Source organism: Leptonychotes weddellii, chromosome 14 (assembly GCF_054177405.1).
Source record: "Leptonychotes weddellii isolate Sample4059 chromosome 14, ASM5417740v2, whole genome shotgun sequence".
Classification (NCBI taxonomy): Eukaryota; Metazoa; Chordata; class Mammalia; order Carnivora; family Phocidae; genus Leptonychotes; species Leptonychotes weddellii.
Window position 1 is genome coordinate 42,884,268 of NC_138382.1, and position 23,041 is coordinate 42,907,308.

At 39.3% G+C, this 23,041-nt stretch overlaps 1 long non-coding RNA gene and 1 pseudogene across 1 annotated transcript in view; one reads left to right on the forward strand and one right to left on the reverse strand.

The window, feature by feature from the left end:
* The window catches only part of LOC145717037 (uncharacterized), a 186,493-nt gene that overhangs the window by 82,908 nt on the left and 80,544 nt on the right, over nucleotides 1-23,041 (forward strand). The window contains exons 4-5 of the long non-coding RNA XR_014140017.1: nucleotides 579-641; nucleotides 12,888-13,014. This is a non-coding gene — a long non-coding RNA (uncharacterized LOC145717037). The remainder of the gene's footprint in view (nucleotides 1-578; nucleotides 642-12,887; nucleotides 13,015-23,041) is intronic.
* On the reverse strand, nucleotides 8,763-9,441 carry LOC102745398 (phosphatidylinositol N-acetylglucosaminyltransferase subunit P pseudogene; annotated as a pseudogene).

Genomic DNA, 23,041 nt, shown 5'->3' on the forward strand with positions numbered 1-23,041 from the left:
CATTTTCTTATCTTTTCCCAAGAGGGAAAGCTTGAATAGTGAAATGCCTTCACTTAGAGTTGGAGAGACGCTAGTATTTAGCTGAAGGTCAAACAAGCATGCAGAATGGTGCTCCAGAAAGTGTTGAATTTCACTCCCTAGCACAGTGCCTGAGTCTCTCTCACACATGCAGACTCATGGGTGAGCCTGAGAGTGATCTTCAGAATAAGGGTATCCCCTGCTTTAGGTGTCGCCTTTCTCAAATTCCCCCCACATTCTCCAACCTGCCAGGCTCTTTATCCCATTCCTCTGGCCAGAAATAGGGTGCTTCTACTAAAGTTTTAGCCACCTGAATTACTGCTCGACCACAGTTGAGCAACCACAGAAAAGTTGGTTTTCTTTTCCAACTTCTGACTTTCTCTCCAATCCAACGCCTTTTGTGTGCTTTTCAGAGTCCTCAAGTAGCTGCTTTTTGTGTTTTGGTAAGTGGTTTTACTTGTAATCAGAGGATAATATAGGCTGTAGTGGAGTTTCCCTACCATGCTGGAGGAGAACCTCTACTTCTTCCGAGGCAGGCTGAAAATGCTTTGTTACTATAGATCATCAAGAAAATGGAGAAGCCTTCTGGATCTGAAGAGGTTGGAGAAAAATCAGGAGCTCTGGTAAGCCATATGGGCCTGAAAAAAAGAAGATGCAAACAGAGCTTTGCCTTTAACTGCTTTTTCCTATTTTCTGCTCTCCTGCTCCAAGGAAGTTTACTGATTTTTTGCCTGTAGAACTATTTGAAGAAACTCTGAACCCAGTATTTTCACAGAAGTTATAAATCTATTCTTCTACAAAGTCTGTTGCCCAAATTTGAAATTGTTCACTCAATTGGTGTATTGCCCCTGCAGGAACACTCTTTCATTCTTAGGGTGGGAATTGATTTTTCTTCTCTTATTTTGTCGTGTGAGACTACTAAGTCTATTACAACCTCAGAATTTTCACACATTATTTAAAAACCTGTTCACAATGTGAGAAGGTCTTGCATAGGCTTGCCTATACCAATGTGTAAAAACTTCCAGCTGCCTATGAAATTGTGAAGACAAGCTACATTCCTCATTAAGGGTACAGATTAATGTCTGAAGAAAGCAAGAGCTTTCTACCAACATTTTCCAAGATTTTGAATTTTTCTTTATTTAAAGTGACTTCACCCTAACCTCTAAGCATACAGATTAGTGGGATTTTTCTATCCATAATTAAAATATTTGCTTGCAAAAAATACATCTAGGCCTTTCAAATTAGTGAGTTTACCTAGTTGAAGTTTTTGATTTATATAAATTAGTGCTTTTTGAATAGGCAAATCTAAATATTTATACTCAAAATACTTGTTTGCACAAATCCTGCATACATTGAAGTTAGATGACCATTTAAAGACTGGTTTTGAATTCCTGTATCAGTTCTAACAATTTTTTGGTGGAGTCTTTTTTGTTTTCTACATAAAGTATCATGTCATTTGTGAAGAATGAAAGTTTAACTTCTTCCTTGCCGATTTGGATGCCTTTTATTTCTTTTTGTTGTCTTATTCCTGGGGCTAGGACTTCTAGTACGATGATAAATAATGGTGATGAGAGTGTACATCCCTGTCTTGTTCCTGACCGTAGAGGAAAAGCTTTCAGTTTTTACCCTTTGAGGATGATACGAGCTGTGGGTCTTTAATTAAAACACTAACTGGTTGAGATATCTATACTTTCAGATTAAGCTTTGCCACATTCAAGTCTTGTTCTATTCAATTACTAGCTCCCTCCCTTCAGCACCCCCTTCCTTTGACTGTCCACTTTCAGTACGGGTGGGCTATTCAAACCTTTCTTTTTCTGTTAGTGAAATAAATTGAAATGTTCAAAAAGGAAAATCAAAAATAAAGTATGCTGGCATTTTCTTTCTTTCTTTTTTTAAGATTTATTTATTTATTTAGAGAGAGGGAGAGACAGAGAGAACGTGCAAGTAGGGGGAGGGGCAGAGGGAGAGAATCTTCAAGCAGACTCCCTGCTGAGCGCAGAGCCAGATGCGGGACTCAAGTCTCACAACCTTTGAGATCATGACCTCAGTGGAAACCCAGAGTCAGATGCTTAACTTACTGAATGAACCACACAGGTGCCCAGATGATGGCATCTTCATAGCGTAATTCATGAACTGGGGTTGTCTGAACATGGTTTAGACGAGAATCCACAGAAAGAAGGATGAGAAGATGCACTGATCTCCTGTCTTCTCAAAAGGGTATGTTTGGGCACAGATGGCCATATTCTGGGGATAGAATTTAGGAAGGGCCCCACCCTCCCTTGCTGTGCATTTTTTATGAAGCAAGTGTGAGTGTTGCCTTGTCATTGGAGACATAGATTGAGATAGACTGCCAAATAGTCTGGGCTTTAGTGCCAGTTGCTGACAGCATTCGTTGGAGACCTTGGGGGTAGTTGAGGTCATGTCCACCTTCTCCTTCTAGGGGGAAGGCCGCCCCCAGTCCCAGCTAGTTGACTGCCATGTAACTCAGAGAGAGCTCTAAGGGCTTTAGACATTCCTGCTTATTCTTCCATATCTATTTTGAATGCACATATAATTTTTGGATAATTATGAATTTACAGGAAAGTTGCAAAGTTAGTTGCTAGAGACTAAATAAACGTGACACCCCAGAATTCATCAGTTGAAACCTAGTCCCCAGTGTGATAGTATTTAGAGATGGGACCTTTAGGAAGTGACTCGGTAGGCACCCTTATGAAAGAGTCCCTAAGAGTTCGCTCACCTCTTCCACCGTATATAGTGAATAATGAATATATATATATGTATATATTCATTAGTGACATAGTGAAAAAATGGCTGTCTATGAATGTGGAAGTGGGTCCTCACCCGATACGAAACCTGCTGGCACACTGATTTGGCCTTGCTAGCCTCTAGAACTGCGAGAATCATACATCATTGTTTAAGCCACCCAGTCTATGGTATTTTTGTTATAGCATCCTGAACAGACTAAGACAACAGTACAGAGGATTCCTATGCATTCTTCATTCAGTTTCCGCTAATAGTAACATTACTGTGATAAATTTGTCAAAGAGAAGAAATTAAGTCCTATTAACTGAACTTCAGGCTTTAATTAGATCTAATATTTTGTTTCTGTTCCAGGATCCAATCCAGGATACTATATTGCATTTAGTCATATCTATTTTAGGGTGGAAGGATGAACACTGTGGCTACATGTCACTGAAAATTCTCTGATCGTAACCTTTTTGGATATAGTCATAAGCAAAACTGTATGTAAAGTGAAATGATTGGAAAATTCAGTCAGGAATATGCTGTGTTGACACTTCTCTTTTCAGATTTATCCACTCTTGGTGCCAGATCTTGATCAGAATTATTGGAGGTCAGGGAGTTATCTTTATACCATCCATTGTACTTAGTACAGTGCCTTGTGCACTGGAGACATGCAGAACATGTTATGAAGTTAATGAACAAATGAATGTCACTCCCTGACGCTTACTCATCATGACCTAGCTTAATGTGTCAGCATATCAGTACTAGTTTATTTTTAGAATTCACATGGTGTCCTGATGAATCTGTAGCTTCACAACAATATGAATTCTTACAGAAAAATAGAAAATATTCCATCCTGTTTGCTAATAAACTATAACTTGACCCATCATTCATACACAGTCTAGATTCTGCTGGACATTACCATTCACCAATACTACCTCTTCCTCTTTTTTATTTGTTTTTTAAGAAAAATTGATGTATTCAGTGAGACTTCAAGAAAATGGATGTTCAAGAGGTTTTAGTTGGCCTCTCCACTTAAATGAATGAAGTTTGCTTATAGAGTTCCAAAGAGTTAAGTTACAAATGTGAAGAGATGATGGGTGAAGTAGGTTAGGATGATTAAAGGTAGTACTGAAATCTCTTTCTGATAATTAGGTATGTATATTTGTAAATGGTGCTGCTGACACTTCCCAAAGACAAAGATGCACCACACACACACACACACACAGCGTCTCCAAATCAACTGATCTGTCAACACATTTTGAAAGAAGCTCCTGTAACAAGAATAAAAACAAGGCAACGAGCCCATTTAAAAATGTGTTTCCAATACAGAAGTCACTAGCCATGCATAACTATTTAAATCAACTCAAATGAAATATAAATAAAAATGTATTTCCTTAGTTACACTAGCCATGTTTCAAGTACTCAGTAATTGCATGTGGTGAGTAGCGACTATATTGGACCCCAAGAACATTTCTGCTCTCATAGAAAGTTCTATTGCCCAGGGCTGCATTTAAAGCTACTTGTGAGGCATTTGGCACCATTTGAGAACTAAACTTAAATGATTGTGAAACCAGCAGATCTGGTTCATTTGGTTAAGTTTAAATGTTTTACTTTAATTCTGCTTAGGTTCAATCTGAGCAAATATTTCTAATGGATATGAACCACTTTGACCAGTATATTCTTTTTCTTTTTTTTAAGATTTTATTTATTTATTTATTTATTTATTTGAGAGAGAGAGAGTGTGAGTCAGGGGAGGGGCAGAGGGAGAGGGAGATAGAGAATCTCAAGCAGACTCCATACTGAGCAGGGAGCCCGCCGGGGGCTCTGATGCCAGGACCCTGAGATCATGACCTGAGCCAAAATCAAGACTCGGATGCTTAACCAACTGAGCCACCCAGGGAGGGAGAGAACATTAGGAAATATGTATATGGATTTTTCCAGACTCTGCCTGCACATTTTCCCCATATGATCCAGCCGTTTATCCCTACACTTTGCTGTAATAAATCTTAGCCATTAGCACAACCATATCTGAATCCTATGAATCCTTCTAGGTGAATCTCCAAACATGGGGTAGTCTTGGGGACTCCTGACACACTATCTTTAACAGAATTCCTGTTTTTTATTTTTTAAAAGAATGATAAAGGGGCACCTGGGTGGCTCAATCGTTGTGTCTGCCTTCGGCTCAGGTCATGATCCCAGTGGGATCGAGTCCCACATCAGGCTCCCTGCTCAGCGGGGAGTCTGCGTCTCCCTCTGCCCCTCCCCATGCTTGTGCTCTCTCTCTCTCTCTGTGTCAAATAAATAAATAAATAAAATCTTTTTTTTTTTAATAGAAGAATGATAAAAGGGTTTTTGTTGTGGGCAACTAAAAATTCCTACAGCTCAAATTGAGACAGACTTAAATTCCACCCAGACTGTCAGTGTTTTCCTGAGCAGGCTAGAGACAATGAAATATTTTTAACATATATATCAAGGTACTCAGCACACAGTAGGAATTCAAATGATATTGGCTGTATTTTTCTTTCTCTTATTCCCTCTACTCAGCCCATTAGAATTTAATGTTTTTAAGTGGGTGGACGTTAGGAGACATTTATGTTGCCTGTTTTCTTTCTCTGGTTTTCTTTGCTAGAAAGCACACGATATATTTGAAAGTTAGATCATTATCCAGGTTTGTTCTTTTGGCATCTGGTGTTTAAGGCAATTTCAGCTTCCACTCCAATTTTCTTCATCACATGTTCCTACCAATTGAATTTCACTTGTTCTTTTTAAGAGGAGAAATTTGAAACACAGAGAGGGATCATTTTATGGTTTCAAAGGCAGCAGGGTCAACCAGGAGAGCTCATAATTGAAATCTAAAATGTATGTTTTTTCTTCTTTGCAAGCCAAAAAGAAGAGAAGAGACCATGACCTAAACCACTAGCACTTCTGTTGATGGAGAATGGTAGGCACTGAAGCAATTACTAGAGCAAAAGTTTCAGGTCTGGAATGTGGGGGAAGGACTATAGGCACTTAACCAGGGAAATAAGTTATTCAAGAAGTTTCCTTTTCCTGGGGTGCCTGGGTGTCTCAGTCATTAAGCGTCTGCCTTTGGCTCAGGTCATGATCCCAGGGTTCTGGGATCGAGCCCCGCATCGGGCTCCCTGCTCGGTGGGAAGCCTGCTTTTCCCTCTCCCACTCCCCCTGCTTATGTTCCTTCTCTCGCTGTGTCTCTCTGTCAAATAAATAAATAAATAAGATCTTTAAAAAAAAAGAAATTTCTTTTTCCTAACACTAGGCCCAGTGACTTAAGTTTTTATTATGAAATATACAGAATAAATGTAGTCCATAAGTTGGGTCAGTGACCAACCAGTGATCAAAATATTATAAACGATAAGGTTAAAGACATGCAATGGGATGCTCAGCCTTAAGAATAGGGGATTCTGGCCCCTAAATTCACAGTTGACTAATGACCCATCTCCATTTCCAGCCATTCCCACGTGCAGAAACCTGCCTCTCCTCTTTGAACTTGAGGCCATATCTTCAGTAGTGTCCCACTGAATACTGGTATTTCCATGTGACAGTCCCTTAGGCATCTCAAATTTACTGTATGCAAAAATGAATTCAATTCAGAGAAAAGGAGAATACCTTTTATGCATCACTTGTTATGCTGAGGATGCCTGCATCCATGATCTAGTTCCATAGCTGAGATACTGTGTCATGCTCCTGTAAAGGCACTGGTCTTGGCGGTGAGAAAAGCATCCCCAGTTAAGCATTTTGGAATGTTCCATCTGTGGTCCACTGCCTCTGCAGAGGATTCATGGATCACAATGGTGACTCTTGGCCTTCTTCTACCTTTGTGAAGCAGTCCCATGTAGGAAATGGGAGGTCTTCATCTTTGTCCCTCTGCCATCCCAGGACAAATTGTAAGTACCTTGCAGTCAGCAGGAAAATAACTCAATCTAGCTCTCCATTTTCAGTGTGGCTTCTTTGATGAATGATACAATTATAAAAAGGGCCGGAAATACTCAAACTCAGTGCTGCAAATTCTGAGCCCAGCAAACACCCGGAGGCCATCTCTCAAGTCTGAGGCTGTTTGTTCGATACTTTTTGCTCCTTATCTGTTCCTCCTGCTGTTGTTTCTTTTGGCTTCTTCCTTACCTGTTGATCAGGCATTGACCTTTCTGATGCAGGACACTTCTAAGCCTTGTAGGTAACTTCAGATGTTATTTCCCCTTCTCTGACTACAAAGTTACCAAATGTTCTGTTTCAAAAAAACACTGGCCAGGAATACATCTGGTTATCTATCATTTGCTCACACATGCAGCTTGTAACACCTCCATTCTCTCTGTGTAGATCTTTATTTTCACACATTATGATCTACTGGCTCAAAGAATAGAAGGGGGTAGATGCATGTGCAGGAGAATTAAAAACAAACAACAAAACAAACAGAAAAAGGTGGATACATGATTTGATGTAGCCCTGAGCATGTTTACCATGAAATTAAAATTGTATGTCTACAGGAGCTGAAGAATTTTTCCAAACCAGGATTCTGGTCTACCAACCTACAGTCATCTGTGATGTGGCTGAGGTTAGATAGAGCTAGGAGGAGTGGCACAGATTAACATTTGTTGAACATCTACTCTGTTATTTCTTAGACTGTCCCTAAGGATGTGTGACTGGTGAGAGTGGTTATTCAATCTGAGACTATCACCTGAAACGTCTATAAGAATAAGTGTCTGTGTGTTGGAAAAGGCGATACCCTGGGTTAGGATGCCATTTGTTTTTTTAACAAGTGCTATACAAACATTTCTAAATCAGTGGAGTCTTTTTTCCTCAAATTAAATAGTAATAATTACAAAATAAATACCACTGGGCATGTGTGTTCTGGACATCCTCAGAGTAAAGACAGGGCTGGAGCCTGATTCCCATCATCTCTTCTTGGAGGGCCCTGAGATAATACCCCAGGACCCTGGAGCTTTGTGGACCACAAGACGACTATATGGTCTGGTGGAAAGAGAATAACTCTCAAGTTAGATGGACTGGGAGTTTGAATCCCAGCTCTGCCAATACTACCTCTTGATCCCAGCAACTTATTTAATTTCCCTGAGCATCAGTTTTCTCAATTTCAACAGAATTGGGGGAAATACTATATATATTTCAACGGTTATAAGAAATGAATGTGCTATGTATTGATGTGGCACAGAGTAGTTGTTTAACAGATGTTAGTTGTCTTTCTCCCTTCCTTGAATTAAAGTCTTTCTTGAGGTTAGAATTAAAGGAGGAGCCTTTGTTAAAATGTAGGGATGGTATTTGGGAATGAGATGTTGAGTACTGCCTTGGACCTTCTTCCACTTACCGTGACTCGTTTAGATAGGGTTAGAGAGCTGGCCTAGAGAAGATAAGAGTGAGAGCTAGTCACTAGGGGAGAAATGGGAAGAGGACAGATGGGTGACAGGGAGAGATAGCTAATGGGAACCAGTTGAGCTCAATTGGATGTCCCGAGGGCATCCTTACAGTATGGGGTATGGAGGACAGTGAAAAGTATCTGGACCAGAAAGGGAACATCACAGATTGATGTCCAAGGGAAGGGATCCTGATTAGATTGTAAATCACAGATTTCCAAGATAAATGTCACTACTTCACACTGGATATCGAAGGGATAGACCAGTTTTATCACAGAATCATAGAACTTCTGAGCTGGTAGGGAGTTTATCTTTCTTCTGGTCTACCTGCCTTGGTTTACAGAGGAGGAAACAGAGGCTCTGAGGTGAAGTGGCTAGCACAGAGTCCCTCTGTGAGTTAGGAACAGGGTTACAGCCTGATGTGTTTCCTCTGTAATATATGGCTTGCTCCTCCAGATTTTCCTCTTATTTCCAGGTCAGACTGCATACAATTCCATAATCTCCCTTAGCAACTTGTCATAATGTTCATGGTCCAGAATATAATTCTCAAATAAGACATTCTGTTTACATATATTTAAATCTCAGCCACTAAACATTTTCTGATCTTTTTTTTTATGGTAATGCAGTATTTTACTTATTCTGTTCATTAATAACTAATACTCAAGAACTTTTATAATATTAATAGAACTTAATCTAAAAGAATCAACTTACTTTGTTTACATTTCAATATTGGGTACGAGAGAGAGTCAAAATAATTATGGTCAAAATTATTACATAAAAAATTATAGTAAATGCTCGGTGTTAGTCTACATACAATTTAGTTTTTGGCATAAAGTTATTTAGTTGCCAGGAAGAACATTTGGTTTACTTCATTAATAGGAATATCTCTTAACGCTGGGATGGCCTCCTCTCGGTATTTTCTTCTGCTGTTGATTTTTAGCATAGTTATCTGTGATTGTATGAATGCAGCTGAGTGGAGAGGTACTCATCATGTTTATTCCAAATAAGAGTACCTAACCAATTACTATAGTAGTGAGGAAGTAGACGGGCAGTGCAACCGCCTAGTATTTTTGAGGCCAATAGGTTAATCCTAAGGAGTTTAGCCAAGATTCAGGAATAAATGCCCACACAAGATACAGGATGAAGCCAAATTGGGAGCTTAAGAAAAGAACAAAGCCATAAATCGCTCTTTCTGGCAATGGCGACGGTGAATTTTCCACCATTTTCCCTGTGGCTTTAGACAAACTTGGGTCCTCGAAGCGCCCACTCAGGCCCCTCCCGACAGCTCGGCCACTTCAGCGCCGAGACCCCCCTGCCGCGCAAGCGCCTTGCGGAAAGCCTCCTCGGGGGCGAGAGAGGGAAAAACTAAAGGAAAGGCCGGGTCGCTACGGCGCCGCCCACCCTCGTCCCCCCGGGTCCCGCCCAAGCGCAGGCGCAGGCGCAGGCGCTCCGCGACCTTTGCCGGCCCGGAGCGCGCGAGCGCGGGGGATGGCAGCTTCGGTGTGCTCGCTGCCGCGAAAGAGCTTTCTGATCTTTTCTAAAAGCCACTCTAGCTATAATAACTTGACTACCTTAGATAAACTTAGTAGTGTGTTAAATGCAATAAACCTTTACACATGAGGAGCAAATTCATATAGATAAAAAGAGTTTTGATAAAGAAGAATATCACATTTCAGACGCCTTGCCAAAGAGGGGCCATAGCAGTCTGATCAGGGGCAGGAACATTAAAAGACCTCCCCAAATTTAGATATAATTCAGTTACAGTCAAGGAATGTATTCTGGCTAAGGCAGAAAAAGCACAGAGGCTACATGAAGAGTTTTAGAAGAGACTTGAAATGTTAAAAAAAAAAAAAGTCATATGAAATAAAAATACTTGGTATAAAAACCACAGAGTCTTAAAAATCATGCCTGTTATAGTTTGAGGAAGCAAGCAATAAGACCGTCCCTGGAGGGACAGGAGGTTGAGAGCACACTGATGTGATTACTGCCTTCTAGGGGAGGCTCAAGGGGATATATTCATATAATAAAATCCATAAATAACTAATGCACAAATCGGATGTCACTTTATTAATTTTTAGTAAAAAAATATAATTGTCACAAGGGCAAGAAACTTAAGCTTGTATGACATATGCATATTCTCAGTGTGGGTAGTCTATACTTTATGCCTAAAAACCAAATAATAACTAGAAAGTGACTGGGAGAGCATATAGTCAGAACAATGAAAGTTATTTAGGTGATCTTAATGGCAGTTTCATCAAGTTATGACTATCTGATGAATCGATCACCATCCTATAGGGTTAATCTCGATTTTGATCTGATGTCTATATTCATAGATGACATCATTCTGATGTCCTATATTCATAGGAGGGTGCTAGAAACACACTCTCAATATTAGTGTTGTAAACTCTCAAAAGTAGAACATTTCCTTTGTGATTGAGTTATATATACATATATATATATATTCCTTTCTCATTCATTGATTCAGAAAGTATTTAATGGATATTTACAACTTGTCAGGCATTGTGCTCATGCTGGGCATAAAAAAGGGAGCAAGACAAACTTAGCCCTATGGAAATTAAAGTCTCCTGCTGTACAGAGATTAAGGTCTAGATCTTAACTGAGATTGAAGTTATACAACAAACAAGTTGTGACCAGAGTATAAATGATATAGTAGAGGAAGTTCAGGGTACTGTGGAAGCCAGTAAGAGGGACACCTGAGACTGGGGAGGTCTTCTTGTAGGAAGTGGTATGTTACTCAGGACTTGAAGGTTTTGTAGAGCTAATTTGACAATATTATGCCAAAAGTTTAAAGCTATGTCTATATTTGACACTGTAAATTTTAGATATTTATTCTAAAGAAATAATCATAGATGTGTAAAAAGATATAAAACATTCTGGGTCTTGGTTTTATAAAGACAAAATTGGAAATAATAGAGAAATGGTTAAACATATCATTATATATATATATTAAACAAAATGTGATATATATTATAAACAAAATGATTATATATATATATTGAAAGACATACTGCACAGCTAATACAAATATTATTGTCAGAATATCTACTAAGTCAGGAGTTAGCAAACTACAGCCAGATTATGACAATGGCCTGCCATCTCTTTGTTTTTTTAACTTTTTATTTTGTAGTAACTATGGATTCATAGGAAGTTGCGAAGATAGTACAGCAAAGTCCTGTGTATCCTTCACCTGATATCCTTCGCTGGTTACAGCTTACATATAATAATAGCACAAGGTCAAAACTGGGAACTGACATTATTAGTACAATGTGTGTGTGGATTCCTATAATCATGACCATGATCAAGATACAGAACTACGCCATTATCCAAAGAAATCCCTTGTCCTATTCTTTCATAGTCATACTCACCCCTTCTCCCTTACCATTTCCGAACCTTGCTCTTCATCTCTGTAATTTTGTCATTTTGGAGAATGTTATATAAGTGAAATCATAACTTTTAAAATTGGCTTTTTTTTTTTTCACTCAGCATCATGTCTTTGGATGCATCTAAATTTTACATGTATTAGTAGTTCAGTTCTTTTTTAGTGCTAAATAATATTCTATGATATGGATATATCACATTTTGTTTAACCATTCACCTATTGAAGGACTTTATGTTCGTATCCTGTTTTTGACTGTTACAAATAAAACTGCTGTGACCATTTGTGTGTAGGTTTTTGTGTGGACATAAGTTTTTATTTCTCTGGGATAAATGCCTAGAAATGTGATTGCTAGGTCAGATGTATGTTTAGCTGTTTAAATAACTGCTAAGTGCCTATATCATTTTATAATCCCCTGAACAATGTATAAGAGATCCGGTTGCTCTGCATCCTTGCCAGCATTTGGTATTATTATTATTTTTTAATTTTAGCTGTTCTGATAGGTCTGTAGTAATATCTAATCATGTGAGATTTTGGTCAGATACATAGTTTGCACTACCACATGGTTTTGATTTCTGCAGCTATAAAACATGTCTTAAAATTGGACAGAATGATTCCTCCCACTATAGCCTTCTCTGAAAATTGTTTTAGCTTTTCTGGTTCTTTGCCTCTTCATATAAATTTTAGAATAATTTTGTCTATATCTGCAAAAAGATATGCTGGGACTATGATGAGAGTTATGTTATGTTAAGCCTGTCTATCAACTTAGGGAGCATTGAGATCTTTACTATGTTGAGTCTTTCAATCCATGAACACAATATGTCTACTACCTGTTTTTGCAAATAAAGTTTTATTGGAGCGCCTATATGCCTATTCATTATATACCATCATTTACATATTGTACATATTTACATATTGCTTTCTTGTAATAACAGTGGAGTCAGATAGTTGTGACAAAGACTGGCCCAAAAGCCTAAAATATTTACTCTCTGACCCTTTACAGAAAAATTTGCCAGTCTCTGGATCAGATAAATATTTATGCTATACTGTGGAAACAGCATATTACAAAACAGTATAAATGGTATGGTACCATTTTAATTTTAAATCTCAATTTTAATCACACTTACATGTATATATATGCAAAATAAGATGACAGAAAGACTATAAAACAAAATTTTAACCTTGGTTCTTTCAGGAAAGTAGTATTAATGGTGATTTCTAAAAATTTTCTTTGTGGTTATGTCTTCTACTTTCTATCCTAGATAGCTAAAAGGAATTTATCAAGTTAAGGAAGGATTCTCCTTTCAATTCTCTCTCACCAATCTTATAAGACTTTTTCTTTTCAGGTTCAAAGAGACTTTGAAATTATAGAAGATATGACAATCAATTGTTTATGTTAGAGATAGTCAATGATGCTTTTCCAATATGCCTTTTCAAAGTGTGGATTTAAGCAACTAACGTTGATAAGCACAGGTAAGAAAATGCCATAGATATTAATTCTTGGTTTATTTCGAATAATAGCAATGGAGTGAGTTTAAACACTTAAGGTTTATTTACCAGTTACTGCATGCAAATGCAACATGCTTAAGCGTGAACACCAATATGAGCAAATTGGTTACTGCTGAATGACCATTTCAAATTATGGATACTGGCAAGGTGAAAACTTGCATTTCACTAGCAAAGTGAAAACTTGCATTTTCAATTAGTGAAAACTCTAACCCTCTATTAACTATTACTGATGGCAGATTAACCAAGATCTAGACAGATCCAATAACAAGTCACACCATGAGGGTAAGCTGCTATTTGAGAAATGGAGTGTATGGCATAAAATATAGCGATGATAGCTATGCTTTCATCTGGAAAGTGCTCTGATAAGATCATGAAAGACCAAAGAGGTGTTTGGAAGGGACACAGGTAACTGACGGGTTAATAACCTCCTTCATAAAGTCACAATGCACCTCAGGTGACTCCACTCTGTTCCTGCATTGATTATTTCTTAAACCCTAATCTTGATTTTTTAACTGTATTCCGCATCTACTCTGCAAGTATTCATTTATATGGCATGAACTAAAATAAATTAACATGACTTTAATAACTCCAGGAATTACACATTAATAGTTCCCTTTTCATAACCAATGAAGAAAGTTTGTATGGGGAAAAGATACGCAATTATAAAAGGCTCTGATCCTACTCAGAAGCAGGCACAAATTTTCTTAAATGAAAACATGTTTATTATATAAAGGCTGCAGATGCTCAGAACAGCTTGTCATCCCTTTGCTTTTAGGTGATGCCCACACAGCACTAAGAACAGCAGAGATCTGGCAATTTCCTAATTAAACGTGATCAATATTGACAACCAAAAGGCATCATTCTGGCCCTGGAGTAGATTTTTGGGTCACAATTATCCTATTTGTCTGTCTACATTGTTCACATTAACTGGATAAATTGGCTGATCAAATCTCCACTTCTCTAATACCAGCCTGAAGGAGAGAAGTTTAGGGATTTGTACAACAGTAGAGAATGAATAAAAGGTGTCCATTCATTCATCCATTCTTTTAACAAAGGTTGATGATTGCTCTCTTCTACTGTGCTTGGTATATGGAGATTACAGTAATGGGTGAGGCATGGATCCTTCTCCACAAGAAGCTTAGAAATTATGATAAAAAAATAGGATGCATAATCATGCAGGTATAAGGCAGATATGTCATCAGAAATATATAAATGCAGTACTGTAGGAATTTATAGGATAAGGCATTATTTCTGTCTGAGGGGATTAGAAAGAGCTTTCTGGAGGAAGTGACCTCGAACGGGGACTTGAAGGCAGGATGTAGGTAAGGCAAAGACACAGATAGGGATGCAGAATAATTAATTAGGGTAAACTTAAGAGAGGGGGAAATTAGTGTAAGGCTTCAGGGATGTTTTGGGGAACTCAATGGCAGATACGGAGCCAGGCCTCAGGGAGAGATTGGTGTCAAGGCTGGGAAGCAATCAGGAACTCGAAGTTCTTTTATTTTTGCTTCATTTTTTTCTCTCTATAGACTTGCTTTCTTTGCTTCTCCACTCACACAGTGGACTATAGCCACTCCCAACTCTTTAATTAAAAGACAGCAAAGGGGGGTGCCTGGGTGGCTCAGTCAGTTAAGCGTCTGACTCCTGATTTTGGCTGAGGCATGATCTCAGGGTTGTGAGATCGAGCCCCGCTTTGGGCTTTGCTCTGGGCGTAAAGCCTGCTTGAGATTCTCTCTCTCCCTCTGCCCCTCCCTACCCCCCCCCCTCCCCCCGCTCAAGCAGGCACGCGTGCTCTCTCTCAGATAAATAAATAAATAAATAAATAAATAAATAAAAAGACAGCAAAGAGAATCTTCTTGCCCTACATTTATGTCAGTCTCATGAACCACAGCAAGGAGAGTGAAGTCACAAATTAACGTAGCTTCCAGGGGAAAATCTGGAAGTTCCTCATTAAGGATAGATAACTTGCATGCTGGTCAGGTATTTCCTGATGGTGATGTACTGTAGGATGTGTGGGGAATTGTAGAACAGTGCAATTGGAATACAGGTTTAGAAGGACAGTTGAGGAAAAATAATGAAGGACTTTGGGGAATCACTGAGAAGAGTAGTAATATAAAATGAATGCTCTGGATAAATTAATTTGACAGCACTGAGTATGATAAAATGAAGTATAGATTTCCTTTTGTCTTATTTTTGTATTCATTGATCTCGCTGCATTATGTGCACCTTTGTAAGCCACTTTAACTTCTTTGGAAACAAGATGAAAGATGATACAATAATTGTCAATTTTTTAAAAAAGAATACGGGTGATAGGTAATAAAAATTCAACTTAGAATTTGTGTTATCCACTAATTTGTTCTGTGATTATTCATTGTCACTAAACTACTCTGGGTTCAATTTTTCTAGTTTTTAAAAAATGTGAGTTTCAACTAGAAAAATGACTCTGTGTGCCCTTCATTCCACTTGCCTCATCCAGATAATATTTAAGTTCTTGGCACTTTCCCTCTGAGCTTGGACTGGGCATCAGAATCTTTCTCCATTCTCTAGGCGACTCATAAACACCAGTCCACTGCAGGTATCACTGGAGGCCAAAATATTTGCCATCTCTCGACTACGATTCTAAAGTGTTAGGTTTTCATAATATCACAGGATGCAGATGGAACTTTTTGCCAACCCCCTTGTTCTACAGATGAGAAAACTGAGATCCAGAAAGAGTAAGTGATTGGCATAACATCACACAAGCTAGTAAGTTATAGCCTGAGATTAGATTTTTCTTTTAGTAATTTTTTTTTTTAGATTTATTTATTTATTTATTTGAAAGAGAGAGAATGAGAGAGAGCACATGAGAGGGGGAAGGGTCAGAGGCAGAAGCAGGCTCCCTGCCGAGCAGGGAGCCCGATGCGGGACTCGATCCAGGGACTCCAGGATCATGACCTGAGCCGAAGGCAGTCGCTTAACCAACTGAGCCACCCAGGCGCCCCTCTTTTAGTAATTTTAATGAAAAATTGTCTTTGCTATTATAATCCTTCCTCTATGTGATCACTTAGTTTGATTTGGAATTGTTCTTTTAAATAATGCAACTGAGTTAACTGAGGGTTTTTTTTTTTTTTTAATTTTATATTTTCTAACAGACTGATGAGACATAACTACCTGAATTCACATTTTCTGGTTAATGAAATGTGATTTTTAGTGGACCACCACCGACATTCCAGAATTCAGCAATTAGGCAAAAGCCATGTTTTTAATATTGTGAAATTGGAACTTTAACCAGCTTATGAATTGGCAAATCTGGGTACACACTGTACTTGGTGTTCTGTTACTCTTATGTTCCTCTTCTTGCCTGTGTGCCCTGATTTCTCAGCTGCTGTGGGAGTGCAAAATTAGAATCCTAGAGATGCAAGATTTTTCAGGTCACCTGATCTGGCCTTTGGAGACCAGGGAGATGAGCCTCTTTGTCAACGAAGACAGGAAACTACCAAACTCATTCTGAATGAACTCAAAAGATGCAGACCAGATCAGGATCATATATCCTCCTTTAGTACAGATATTTGTTTTAGTTTATAAACCCCTTGTAGGTGATACTCATTCTGCTGTGTTGCCATTATTTGTTCACTGGTTTAATCTCCCCTTGGAGGCCCTTGAGGACAGGAATGTCTATCTGTCATTGCTTAGAGTATCCAACACATATTAGGAGTTGATAAATGTCCATTGTTCAATGAACGATGCAGCTGCTCATTGAATTCTATTTTGTTATGAAGCATAGTGGAAGCTCTTTTCTTTTGCTTGGCCCCTTCAGAGGGGCCCACATCCCCGGTGCCTCAGCACAAGGACTAATAGAAAAAGACCAATCAGGAAATATTTGTTGAATGAAGAGATGAATAAAAGATGACTTCACATCTCTTGAAAAGTCTCCTCACACGTTCATTCTTGTGTTATCCCTATTTTCCCAATTTGTATTGATGTATTAAAGATATTTTTCCCCATATGAACCTATTCATGCCCTATTAAACTTCAAAATATTAGTCAAACTAGAAGACATAATAGGCAGAGAATCCCAATTATATGATAGTTTCTTGTGCTGGGGCCTTTCCTTATATTGCCAATTAAATTTAACAAGCAATCTTGAACATCTCTGTGTATAAGGCACAGCCGATGGGGCAGATAGTTAAGGAATTTTAGCAGAGGAATGACTTGACCAAACACCCTGTTGGCCCTTCAATATGACCAGTCTTTGCTGACTCCTTGACAGTCACCATGTTTCCTCCCATGTCTGGGCTTCCCTCTCCTGTTGTTGCTCTCCCTAGGCATCCTGGCTATTGGGTCAAACATCCCGAGTGTGAATCCTGACTACTACCACGACTACTACTGCTGCCTAGTTGTGTGACCTTGGCCATGTTTCTTAATCTCTCTGTGTCTCAGTTTCCTCATCTGTAAAATGGGCATGCTTATACTTAGGAGGTTTCTTGGTTAGGAGTCTATGAAATTATGCACACAAAGTGCTTACCACAGTGCCTGGCACACAATGAACGCCAATCATTTTCATTATTAGTATAAAAAGGCTTTCAGTCTGCATTTCCTCATTCCCTAATCTCTGTTCAAGGCCCAGCTCAAATGTTGCTACCGCTACGAAGATTTCTCTGCAGCCGGTCAACCTGATCTTTCCCTTTTCACGTGTCTTTAGTGTGTACTCTACCTCACAAGTACTCCCTTGTTCCAGGGCAGTAGGCAAGGTTTCCTGGTTTTCCAATGGCCTGTGGCACACAGTTTAGCACTTGGATATAAAGACATTTAATAGCATTCTGCCTTGTTCATGATATAATTATTCCCTGCCTTTGTCTTCCTTTCAAATGAAGTTTAAGCAACATGTGAGGCTAAGCAACAGGACGGGTGTAAGGTAAAACACAGAATCTTAGAAAACACTTTCTGATTTAACAAGGGCTGAAGGGGCCAGGCCACACCCTAGCTTTCTCTCTCTCCATTTTTTTCTCTTGTTAACTCCTGAGTTCAGTTGGCTTTCTGATTTAAATGAGCCCATTTTTCTTAAGCTGCTGCCATTGATTTCTGGGCATACAACACTGTTAGAATCATTGGTTTGTGAAGGTTTTTGGTGTCATATTCCCCGTTTCCTCAGTCTAAACCCTCAGCATTCTGCACAGCTGTACGGAATTGGCATTTATATCTTAACCACATCCAATCAGATTGGGAAATGGCCAAATCCAGGGTCTTTTACCCATTAATTCAAACAGTTGTAGGAAAATAGTCTCAAGGATTTGTCAGCCAATTGTGGGCTATGCAGGACAGAGTTGTCTTTCCCTGAGTTAATGGGGTCTTCATCCTCTGCTTCACGTGTTTTCCTAGCCCTCAGCTATAGACAGCTCACCAAATTGTGGAGGGATGACACACACAAATTCTAGATAGTGGTTACTTTTGGGGGTGGAGGATGAGAGAGAGAATGGAGATAGGAAGCGAAAGTAACAGAGGGACTTTCAAGTACAATACTAACATTCCCTAAATTGTCAGTGGTTGCTTGCAGGTGGGTTGTATTAGTTTTTTTATACTCTGCAATATAATAATTTTGTATGTATTTAATATACATTTTTTTAAAGTAGAAAAATTGGGAATTATAAGCCTATGAATATTTTCTCCCTTGCCATCTTTGCCCTGCATTCAAAGTGCAATCATCCAAGAATTCTCGAACTTAATATTAGAAAGGTCATCTTGTGCTGCCCACCTTGTCATCTTCATTTCCAAACTACCAGGTCTTCGGATTCTGTTGGAGGTGCCTCAAGCACCATCCAGAGAGGCAAAGGGAAGTCAATAGGTAGAGTCTGGGCTCCTCACCCCTTTCCAATACATTGGATTCTGTTTTACATGTTAAGATTCTGGGTTGGAAATGGTTAAAAAACAAGGAAGGAGAGCATTATAGCTATTTCTGGTTTTTGAAAGCTACCAAATGAAATTAGACTGCAGGTTGCTTGAGGCAGTCCAAGTTTATGCCTTTCTGCCTGATGTCCCAGGGGAATTACTTACTAATGGCCCCTCCTTTCATTCTTTGATGGTCTTGGTTTGGATCATAAATTGTAAGGTCATCCTAATTACAAAGAGTACTTTTCTAACAACTTTATCTAAGATTGCAAAGGACTAGTTCCCAAAGCTGAAGCACGGTGTGAAAGAAATGAAGAGGACCAATTAGGGAGCTTTCTTGATCTGTTTTTTTTCAAGCTTTTTTTTTTTTTAAAGCAGAATTTTTCCTGGGTTTATTTCCTTTTAACCATTTTTTCCTAAGGTATCATTTGCAGATTCCTCACCTTATTGGTCACTGCTCTTACGTGTTTCAGTTTTTGTTTCCCCCGGCGTCTCCAGAAGTAAAAATGATTTTTCAAATGTCGTCTATTCAGGGTGGATTAAAAAGGCTCTCAGGATTGTAGAATATGTGTATAAAAAGGAAATAAAAGATCATCAAGACCATCCCAGTGGATGGATATGGGGAACTCTACTGTCAGGCACCTACGTAAGAATCATTAGGGTAATTCGCTCGTTCTTGGAGATCCTTATTAGGTTGCTCTGGCTGGCACCTGACATGGGAAGCTGAATTTTAGCAATCTCCAGTGATTCTGTTGCTTGGCCATTTTTGGGGAATCCCCAGGGAGCTTTGTATGGTATTACATATCATAAAAAGATATGTAATTATCTTAATTATTCTAAATGCTGCCTTTCCTCTTATCAAATAAATATCACTTGTCTCCCTCATATTTAATATTTATCAAACCTATAGGTGCTATTGTGACTAATCAAAATACAGAGTGTTTAAAAGTTGTCCAATTCATAATAGCTATTTGTCTTTCCCCCCCCCAACAAATAACTACCAAGAATACAAACTATCATATATAAATCCGATACCTTATTTTAGTTTATTGTTGGGTCCTTACACTCTGAAACAGTGAAGACTTATTACAATTCACTTAACTTTACAGAGAAGGCCAGATAAACCAAATGTCACAAACCTAGGTCATGGCCAGTGGTGTGTACTGGTAAATGTTTAATAAGCAGCTCTCTGTTGAGGGTGGCAGGCAGTGGGGGAAGGGGGGTAGGAAAGAAAGCCCTGATTTGTAAAGTTTATCAAATTTCTGTAATGTAAATATTTTTACCATGACTACCACCGTGACTTTATTCAGTTTGGAACTGGGACAAGATGCACATAATTGGCACTTGCTGAGCTAGTGCAGGCTGGCTCTAGCAGACCACCGGGCTAACTGAAAATCGAGTTTTCATGACTCCTAACTCAATGTTCCTTTCATTACTCTGCAAATGAAGATGGCCTGTTAAGAAGCCCTGGTAGCACATTATTTCGGGAATCAGGGGCTAGCATTTTGTTTATGAACTCTGGAGCCACATAAATGTAAAATCATCCATGTCTGAATCCCTGTGGGGTTTCCTCTTGCCTCCATATCACCCTGTTCTGACCTTAGAGTTGCCACTTTGGGCTCTCCAGAAGATTTCCATGGACTTTGCCTTCCTTCTTAGCCTGGTTCTTATGGTACAGTCTAGTTTATCTTCAGGGTAGCAGCTTACCAGATCTCCACTTTGGTGTGGGTCAGTCCACTTAACTATGATTTTAAGGTTTTATTAAATCTAGTTTCCCAGTGGTCCTGTGCTGTCTTTGACAAGCATAGACTCTGTTAATTTTTATTAACTCTCCGTAATATATTGCTTTCCAAAGTGGATTCTAAAAAACAGTAGTCCTTAAAGACGTTCAGTGAGGCAAAGGGTTTCATGGTTGAAGAGGAATGGGAAATGTGGGGAACTACTGTACTATCTCTCCCACACCTTTGGAAAATCACAGTCCATATTCACAGATTAATGTCTGTGAACAGTCTTGCAGACAGATGTATACTTACTTTGGTCTGAACTAGCTTCTCCAAAATTTATTCAAGCATGGACTCTTTCATCACTGACCCCTATTTCAATCCACAGACTATGCTTTGGGAAATGCTGAACCAGCAGCATCGGTCTTAGGGCATTTCAAAATTTACATTTCATGTTGGATTACTCTCTACTTTCCCGCATCCGAATGATGGCTCCCTTTGCCCCATTTGAATGGCCGATGGAGAAACGCTGACAGACTGTGAGATCAACGACTGACCCAGCCCTTCAGGCTTCAGTGGCCAGCTCTGTCCATCTTCTAGGATTCCTTTTACTCCTCCTTTGGATGGCTTACCCTGCATAAAAGAAGGGTCTTTCTAATGTAAGAATCCATTTTTACATGGAAGAACTATCAGACCATACTTCTGTTTTCTTTACTCCTATCTACCTGACGAGAGTGGGTGGCACAAGAATGGGCAGATGTGAGTGAGGATAAAGAAGTCGGGGTTGAAGGAAATAGGGTAATAGAGGACCTGGACAGGCATGGAGAGGAATTTAAATGTGAAGATGGTAAGAAACAGGAAATGGAACAGCTGCCCTCTTTCTTTTGTTCTTGAGCAACTTCTTCAAGAGAAAGAAGTAGTGACTTTATTGAAATAGCTCATTTATAAGGCATTTGTTTCTTTTCCTTAGATGATGACATGGCTTTAAGTTTGAGCCACACCTAATGTGACCCAGGTGGCTTCAGTAAACCCGCTCCTGCCGTGCATTCTTGCATTGGTAATCCCTGACTTCTTTGCCTCTTTCTCCTGTGGAGCTCCTGTGCTGGATTCATTGCAGCTGAGCTACTGGGTACTCAGCCTCAGTCCCATGGCAATAGCCATGAATTTCCTCCTTGAACAGGGTGATATCCTTGGAGAAATCCAACCTGCCCAAAAGGAACAATAAGGTGACTAGTATTTTTTTTTTCATGAGTGCCCAATGGAATTATATCATTGCTTTGAATTTCTCTCCATGAGACTTCTTGTCTGGGGAATATCTACTCCATAATTGATAAAATCTGTATCTGCAGGGAATAGAAATACTTTACCAACCATCATTGCTCTGAATAAGTGTGCCTGTCCCAAGAGCCAGTGAGAGAAATGTGGAAATGTTTTAATGCTGCGTCTTCCATTGCCTCGGTTCACCCTTATTTGCTTTGAAGAGATGCTTGCTGTCATGAATGCCCTGCAGCCTGCCTCCTCAGCCGGCCTGGGTGTTTATGATTGCCAAACATTCATCTGCAGCCCGCGGACTGCCAGGCTTCCTATTCGAATTCCCAAACCTTCTCCAGTTAGGTCTCGTTTTTTTTTAATCTTTATTTACCTGATCTTGCAATATGGTAGGGTCATGGCGTACTCACCTTTTTATGGGACTTCCTTGGAATGCGCTCTCCTGCTCACACCTGAGAGCAGGTTTGTTAAGAAAACTGATTCTTTATAAGAGGCCACCTAATTTGGAGAGTAAATGTTGAAACCTTCTTAATCTTTTCCTTCCCTTGTGCCTTAGCTGTTTCTCGGAAATCCCTGTGGAACTTAGATGGAGACCGTGGTTGGAATTGCTAAATGATTATATTACAAACTGTTGAGTCTGGTACTCCCCAGGGACTAACTGAGCTGAGTGCGCAGGTGTACTCAGTACACAGGGCACACAGGTGTTCTGAGTAGGTTTTAATCATTTCCATGTTTTCTCTGCCTTCTTATCCTTGGTCCTATATTAACAGCTGGTCTTCCTACCCACAATGCATCTGGAGGCACGGAGGGGGCTGTTCGGACGCGTTTATTCCTGGTAAGAGTTCAATGCCTCTTTCAAATTATACCGATTCTTGTTTTTCTTCTTGATACTTGAATCTCTGACTGTTATTTGGTGTGAATCTCTAACTGTTATTTGGTGTTTACTATTTCTTTTGGGTTCCGTGGCTTTTTGGCCATTTGAACTTGTCTCCGGCTTATAAATTGTTTTCTATTCCTAAATTCTTGTCTGGGTATTCTCTCTGACTTCCACACTCCTTAAAATTTTGGATGAATGATGTTCATGTTAGTCCTGACTGATGTGAAACCCTACTGGCTGGGCTGGGCCCCTTAACCTA